The following is an 8,587-nucleotide window of genomic DNA, read 5'->3' as shown; positions in this document are numbered from 1 at the left end:
TTCCGTAACAGATGTAATAACCATAAAAGTTCTATCAGAAATAAATATAACCTTCCTGTAGCTAAGCATTTTAATCAAGTTAACCACTCATTAAATAATATGAAATTCATTCTTATAGCCAGCGGATGTCTTTGGCAGATAGACGATGCGCCGAAATTAGATGGATTCTTAAATTAAATACACATAAATGTGGTGCAAATAAAGATTTGGGCTTCGCATCTTCATATTCATTCGCCAAATAAGACCTTATATTTATCATAGCATATCGTTCAATATATTATATCATTTAATTTTCTGCATCAATTTTAAGCATATATATTTACATTTTTGTTCATATATGCCCTGATTTTATATCTCCATTTCACATAGTTAGTAATATATATGTCAATTTATGCTCTATTTCCCGCTTCACATAGGCCATATCTATTACAGCCTAGAGATTATAGTCCTCTGTTTATCATTTAGGCCTATATCATTGATTCTGACCATTGATCCACAACATTGTTCTTACAGATTTTCTATTCTCTTCACAGTTCATTAGTTTAAGATTATATATAGTTTATCATATCTAGTTAATACAGCCAAATTACCATCTCTTCCTTCAGACACTCTTACGCTGACGAAGGCAGCAGGTGCTGCCGAAAATTTCGTTGAATAAATGTACATGTCTCAAATTATGTCAAAGTGTCCGGCGTTTATGTTAACAACTGCAGTTTTTGGTTTTTTTTTTGTTTTGGGTTTTTTTGTTTTTTTTGTCTAATTGACTAATTATATTTATTTTATTTAAAAACACTGCTATTGACCTTTACTGGGTAACAAAATTACCCAGATGTTTAATGTAAAGGAGTCAAATGCATGCTTTTTTTAAAACCAAGGAACACTGTTCCCTGTCTTTATTTTAAATTTATAAAAGGAAATGGGAATAAAACAACCTTACTCAAATGTAAATAGAAAAGTTTCCATGAAAATTGAGTAATATATATTTGCTGTCGGTTAAGATCTAGGCCTAGAAGGCTAGGTGCCAAAGGAGTCAGGAACCAGGAGAAGAGGGGTGTCAGACCTGCTCAGCCAATTTGCCAAATACAACGATATATCCGAGGTCCAAATAAATTTATATAAACAGAGAGGTATTTTTTATATGCTAGCAAGGCTATACTGTGATCCAGTGTTCCAAGAGTGCAGCCAGAGCAGGTCCACCTCTTCAGATAAAATATTTAAAACAATATCCCTAGGCCTATTAGCAGAGACCCCAACAGGGAGGCCCTGAGCCTGGCCCTAGATCATGGCAGACCTAGACAATGTGTTTCCTCCCACCCAAAATCCATCCTGACAAGGCCAGCCTAGGCTAGGCCTAACTAAGTAAAGGCCTTTCACTATTCCCTGATTTACATCATTTCATGTGGTGACTTATAATTATTCATTCCTCATTTATTATATGTTGCCTTAAAATCCTTAATTCCTTACTTGTTTTAAGGAACGAACGAACATCGACATGCGATGATGTAAACACATTCACAAAAAGATCACCAGCAGTTTTGGCCAAACAATCCAGTGATCTGATTGGTCGATAGTAGGGTAGTCGCCACTATGCTAAATTCAGAATTTGGGGTAGTCGCGGGAGCTATAACAATGCAGTATTAGTCAGTAAGGTTTGTGAGCATGCGCAGATGTCTGTAATGCTCCATTAGGTCGTAGTCAATTGGCCGCGTAGTCAAAACGAAAAATCCATGCTGAAGCCCGAAAGCCCCACGCTTTCATAAACATATCTATAGACTAGACCTTTTGCAAGGTATTGATACTTACAGTACGTACGAGTACGAGGCCAGCCTAAGTAAGAGTTTTGTACAAAGTATGCATTGGCCTAGGCATGTAAATAAAAGTTAAGAAATGGATGGTGGTGTGTCAGAATAATAATTTCAAACCTTAAAAACATTTATTGTATTATCAATATCAACCGTACATAAAGAGGACACAAGCTCTGTTTACAATCACCATTGCTAGCCTAGGCCTAGCCTAGTAGTATGCCTGCCTGCTGTGCGAAGGCCTGTAAATAAGAGTTACTATAATATTCTATAATACTACAATTTTTTGACCATATATTTTATTGTTTGGTTAACCTATAATATTACTAACCTATGAAACATCGATGTCGCTGTTGGCAGACAAATCTAAGGTCAATTTATCATTGAAAAAGTCTTCCCTTTCTAAGACGTTTAGCGCTCGCTGTGGGGTCATTGTTGTGAGAAATCAAGCGATTCAAAACTTTGTTTCTTTTCAACTGTTTGACCTTTGAACGCAAATTACGTCATTTTTTCAAATAGAAACCTCATTGGATGATAAGATATTCTGAAAAGCGATTTCCCAAATTTATGGAGACGTTTTTCGCGACATGCTAGGGTTCGTATAACAGAAGTTATAGCGGGTTGAATAGCCAGGGCGGTCTAGGGAGTAATGCGTATGGCGTTTTGGGGCGTCGAGGTGCTAATGGGTTAAGTCTCAATATCTTTAACAACAAAATTAATAGAGTTTAACTTGCATCGATAAAAATCTGACAGCAAAATCTGGGATCAGAAAAAACTTCGCAAGTAAAATTGTCTAATACCTTGTAAACTTAACAGTTATTTCCAAATTAAACCAACTTTAGGTTGTCGTTGTAGAAGACAAAGGGTGGGAAATAGACATTTTACCATTCCAAAAAAAAAAATGGTGGTTGTCAAGGTGATAACATTGGTAAACTGTAAATCGCAGGTGGGCAAAATGATAGAAAACCCCTCATTTTTTACGGCCTGACACTGATCACCTGTAAAAAGTAATTTTAAAACTGAGAATCAAATGGCATAAGAGCAGTGCATGAAGGTTTTTTGAAGCACATTTGAAACATTAGCCTGGGTTCCAGGCCCTAATTTTAGGTTACTCACTCTTTATTGCACTTAGTGCGCGCCATACCAAATTTAATTGGCGTCCCATACTCAATTTCTTTTTTTTTCAAATTAGGGCCTGGGCAAATGATTCATGCGTACGATTTCCCACATCAAATTTGATGTGGGATATCGTATGCATGACTGATTTTGTAGATCACGTGATCTGCATATCAACTTCATGCATATTAACAAAGTATAAATAGAACAAGAGAGCAAAGTCCCGTTCGTAAAAAAGTCACGGCTGTGTAGGACGCCCACTAATGGTTGTATGTTTTTTTTATTACCCAGTGCAGCGCTGCGCAGCGCGGTAAAAGTACGCCCTCTATAAACTCAGTAAGCAGAAAACAAAAGTACAGTATCCTGTGGAGAACAGATAAACAGACAAACCGTCCGTGCGCGGTAGAGTACTCGGTAATAAAAAACATACAAGCGTTAGTTGGCGTCCTACACTAGCTGCGTAGGGCGTATCATTTTTTTACGCTCTCAATGGGTGTTGTTGGCTCTCTTGTTCTATTTATACTCTTTGATATTAATCAGTCATGGTAAATTTTCAAAATTGAACGCATGCGGATGTCTCGACTAGAACAAGCTAACCAGCTCCCTTTTGGCTACCTATACTTGAATTAAAACAGTTAGTAAATAGTTCTGCCCTGCTGAGGACATGGACTAACCGTAGGCAATACTTAGGACTTGCACACCGCTAGCTGCTACACAGATTTAGGCCTTTAGGGTAGAATATTGTTAAAAAGGTAGGCCTCTGTATGTAAGAACTTAAAAATACGCCAATCCTCTACTAGTCTAGGCTACTCCTGACTCCAGACGAGGCCTGAAATAAAATGTAATTCAACTTCAAAATGTAGGTCTGACTTGATAAAACACCCTCTCCAAATTCTATTTCTAAATGTAAATCAAAAACCAGCCAAGCATGACTGGTTTGAAATACATTTTACAACAACACTAGACATGCGAAATGTAAATCAAAACTAATCAGCCAAGCATGACATGGGCCTATTCCATTAATGATGGGGGATTCAATTTTCTCTGCAGTCCAATGCCGTGAACAACGCTTCCCAGTGTGTGTACACTTTTTAATGGTCTGGGTACCGCGATCACGAAACCTATGCTAGGCATTATAGGCTAAGCCTATGTGGGCTAGGATTTGCAACAAGGTCTTGGACTAGGCCTCTGTAGCCTAAACCATAGTAGGAAGCCTGGTCCTAGTCCAGGCCTATAATACAGTAAAATTCTGTATAAGTAGTCATATGATTACAGGTACCAAAGTCGAATTAACGATCGCATTTATTTTTCATTGAAAATTTTTAAAAAAATAAATTTAACTTAAGGATTTTAAAATATTCAAAAAAACTGTACACTTCAGAAAAAGTTCAGTTATCAACTGTTACATCCAAAATGGAGTAAAGGAATATAAGCAATTATTACACGTAGGTCAACCTGCAAAAGTTGTTAACAATTGTGAACGGAAAAGTATCCGAAACAAGAAATACCAACGTTCCGTTATATGGGGACAGTGACAATTTCAACTAATTTGGTAGTTTTCATTGAACAAATGGCTATACTGTACTTTCAGCTTATAACTATTATTCATGGAGTTCTGTAACTTATTAGAGCACTACTGAGCAAAATGTTCAAAATTCAAAGTTACACCCTTTGTTGTGGAAATGAGTATATACTGTACTTTCAGAAATAATATTAGCATTGCAGTGATGACATCACAGTATTCTTATAATACAATTTAGTGTTCAATCGAGAATAGGAAAAGTTTTTGGAATGTCAAATGATGAGTACTTAAACATAATAGTTTGTGTAATATTTTCTGTAGTGCATGATATACAACTATACTAATTTTTTATTATATTTTTACATATGAGGTTTGCCATCCCAAAACCAGCAGCAGTAACCAAAAAGTAAAAATTGGCTTTTTAATATTTTCATTCTCCACATCACGTGTAGAATGAGCTTTAAACTGTTGTGTATCCACCTCTGCTTATTATATATAAGCTTTAAAATGTGATGGGTCATAAGTGGAATCAACTTGTTATTTTCATTCTCCACATTATATATAAGCTTTAAAATGTGATGGGTCATAGTGGAATCAGCTTGTTATTGCCAAAGTTATGAATAAAGTATTACTGTAGGTTTCTCTGTACTAAATATACAAAACTGCAACATTCTCTGCTAATTACTCCGTTTAACATATTACAGCGATAGTACGCTGGTTTTTGGATGCAAACCTTGTAGCGTCTGTATAATATTATGTTTTTCTAACAAGTTTGTGCATGCATTCCTGTTTCTATAGTCAGCATCCAATGCACAAAGCCAGAGAAGGAATCAGCAAAACTCACATGTTCGACCAATCAGTGCTAGCCAGTTAGCTGCTGCCCTCAATGCATCTAGGGTTAGTAAAAACAACTTATCAATACTGTGCATCACAATGTCCCAGTGATATCCCGTACTCCCTTGCAAGATTAATGACTAAAACATAAACCAATCTCAATTTCATTCCCAATGTAGTTCATTATCAATATGTCCTTGTTATATTTTTATTTGTTAGTTTTAACAAAGAGTATAGAAAGTATGCACAGTATGTTTGTTGTGAGTGAACAAATGATACACTTCTGTACGCAGCTGTGAGTGGATGCCCGCTGCCATTGGGTTGTCACATTTGATTACCATTAGTGCCTGCTTTGTTTATCTGTATTCCACAAGATACTATTCCTATGTAGAGGGCGATAGAGTAATGTTACTATTGTTAGAAACAAATCAATAATAATAATAATAATTCAATGAGACTAATTAAAAATAATTTGCGTTCTGTTATGACAAATGCTCATTTAGATAGCCTCATGATGGTTGGAATACATCGTGATAGGTGAAGCAACCACGACCATGACAACGTGGTTGACAGATTTCATGCAAAATTTCGAAAATATAGAATTTCACTTTCAAAAATGAGGATTTGAAAATAAATTAGATGGTTACATTGCATACCTGTCTCTTATACACATCTAGATGTGTATAAGAGACAGCCCATGGGGGGGTCTTATATAGTAGCAACATGATAAAATCAAGGAAAGAGAGACATGAATGAAACCAACTAGGAATTACTACTTGTACATTGTAGAATGCTGAAACACCGATGACAGCAATTTTTTCATGTACGTGACCCTAAACAGTGACATTAAAGGCCACGCCCAAATGACATTAATCGTGTGAAGAGAGACACGGATGATTTTTTTTTATTGGCACTATTATACATTGGGGGTAACATAAATAACAATGACAGCAACTTTATCCTGTACATAAGCCCAGACAGAAGCCCTAGGTTCCCAAATGAACTTATTATTTATAGTATGATATGGTCGAATCTAATTATGATTAGAGATAGTAGAATGCAACTGGAGTGGAGTTGAATATCTCAGTGGTTAAGATGCTTGCCTTCTGACCCCAGGGTCCTGGGTTCAATTCCTGTCACAGCAGGACTTTTTCTCATGACCAAAACAACTCCACTCCCTAAGCCTCAAAAAGAGACTTAGTTTATAAAGCATCATTCCATCCTGTAAATGGCAAGTGCACTTGCTGTTGGATGTAAAGGAAATAAAAAAAAAAAAAAAAAAAATGAAACACCTGATTATGATACAGACAGTGGTTCTGGAGATCAACTTCACAATAAAACAGGAATTAGTGAAGGATGGGACCATTTACACTGGAACTTTTAAACACTGGAAAGAAAGTCCAATTGACAGCAACTATTTACTACTTTAGGTATAGATTTCCGTTTGATAATAACATTTTGTTAAACACTGACTTCAGATGAAATACAACAATACCATATTACAAACTGAGTAACAAATATTTATTAGATCGGATTAAACTACAGAACATGAATTGTCTATACATGATAAATGGTACAGCGTCAAGGTGTATTTCAATCAGATTGTTGAAAAATATGTAATCATAGGATTCGAACCTGGTAGCACTTTATTGACTAACATTATAAAATTTTTTAACTTTTGACAGCAGTCTCTTCTGGGTTACAGATGTAACAGCATTATACTATAGTTAGTCAGCAAAGCAAATGTAAAATTCAAAACTAGTATCGCTTTAAAAGCGATACCAGTTTTGAATTTTACATTGCTTCTTCTACTATTACAACAAATGTGTCCACCATATGGATTATGGATTGATTGTAAATCAAGTATCTATATGATTTTAATATATTGCATACACAATTGAACTTCGGTATTGTACACTGCGGTAACAATGTGTTTGTAGCAGTACGATACAAAGCACAAGCAAGAAACACTTAACTGATAGTTAAAGTATCCCACGCCGGACCCCATCCCGGTATTTCTGAGTCTAGGTTTTGGGGCTAGAATCTATGGAAATACTTCCATTTTGTCCTGCGTTTGTTAGAAAACAATAAATACTTAAAATCTTAAACTGAGGTATTGTGCATTGAAGTAATAACATCTTTAAAGCTGTACTTTAAAAATGTACCAATTCAGTAACTGGTAATGTTATGCTATAAGGTTAGCATGTTCTAATCATCATCTTGACATTCAATATCACTGTCATCCCTAAATGGATGGTCATCATAGTCAATTTCAGTGTCAAAATATGTAATCTCAGACTCTTTACTTTCACTTCCTCCATTATCCATATTGTCATCATCAAGAAGCTCTGTATCAGAATCGACATCATCAAGAAGCTCTGCATCAGATACTGTGCTTGGTTCATGTAAAATTTCAGCCCCGAAACCTAGACTCAGAAATACCGAGATGGTGTCCGGCAGGGGATAGTTTAACCTTTATTTAAAAATATATCTTGTTTGTACTTTGTATTGAAATGCTAAAATGTACAATAACTCGGTTTTTAATTTCATATGTGTTTATTTGTTTATATTTACTAATGTAGAAAAATTAAAGTAGTGTCATATGAAATTTCAGCCCTGAAACCTGGACTCAGAAATACCGGGATGGTGTCCGGCGGGGGATAGTTTACCTATTAATAAGTGTTTCTTGTTTTTGCTTAGTACAGCTTTAAATGTTATTACCTAAATGCACAATACCTCAGTTTAAGTTTTTAAGTATTTATCGTTTTCTAACAAATGCAGGACAAAATGGAAGAATTTCCATAAATTCTAGCCCCGAAACCTAGACTCAGAAATAATAGTTAAGTGTTTCTTGCTTGTGCTTTGTTCGTACTGCTACAAACACATTGTTACCGCAGTGTACAATACCGCAGTTCAATTGTGTATGCAATATATTAAAATCATATAGATACTTGATTTACGATCAATCCATAATCCATATGGTGGACACATTTGTTGTAATAGTAGAAGCAACAATGTAAAATTCAAAACTGGTATCGCTTTATTGACTAACTATAGTATAATGCCGTTACATCTGTAACCCAGAAGAGACTGCTGTCAAAAGTTAATACATTTTATAATGTTAGTCAATAAAGTGCTACCATGTTCTAATCCTATGATTACATATTTTTTAACAATCTGATTGAAATACAACTTGACGCTGTACCATTTATCATAGACAATTCATGTTCTGTGGTTTAATCCGATCTAATAAATATTTGTTACTGAGTTTGTATTCTATTATGGTACTGTATTGTTGTTCTTATACACATCT

Source organism: Anneissia japonica, unplaced genomic scaffold, assembly GCF_011630105.1.
Source record: "Anneissia japonica isolate Jap-2015-1 unplaced genomic scaffold, ASM1163010v1 scaffold873_len73001_cov207, whole genome shotgun sequence".
NCBI lineage: Eukaryota > Metazoa > Echinodermata > Crinoidea > Comatulida > Comatulidae > Anneissia > Anneissia japonica.
This window is presented reverse-complemented; position numbering follows the sequence as displayed.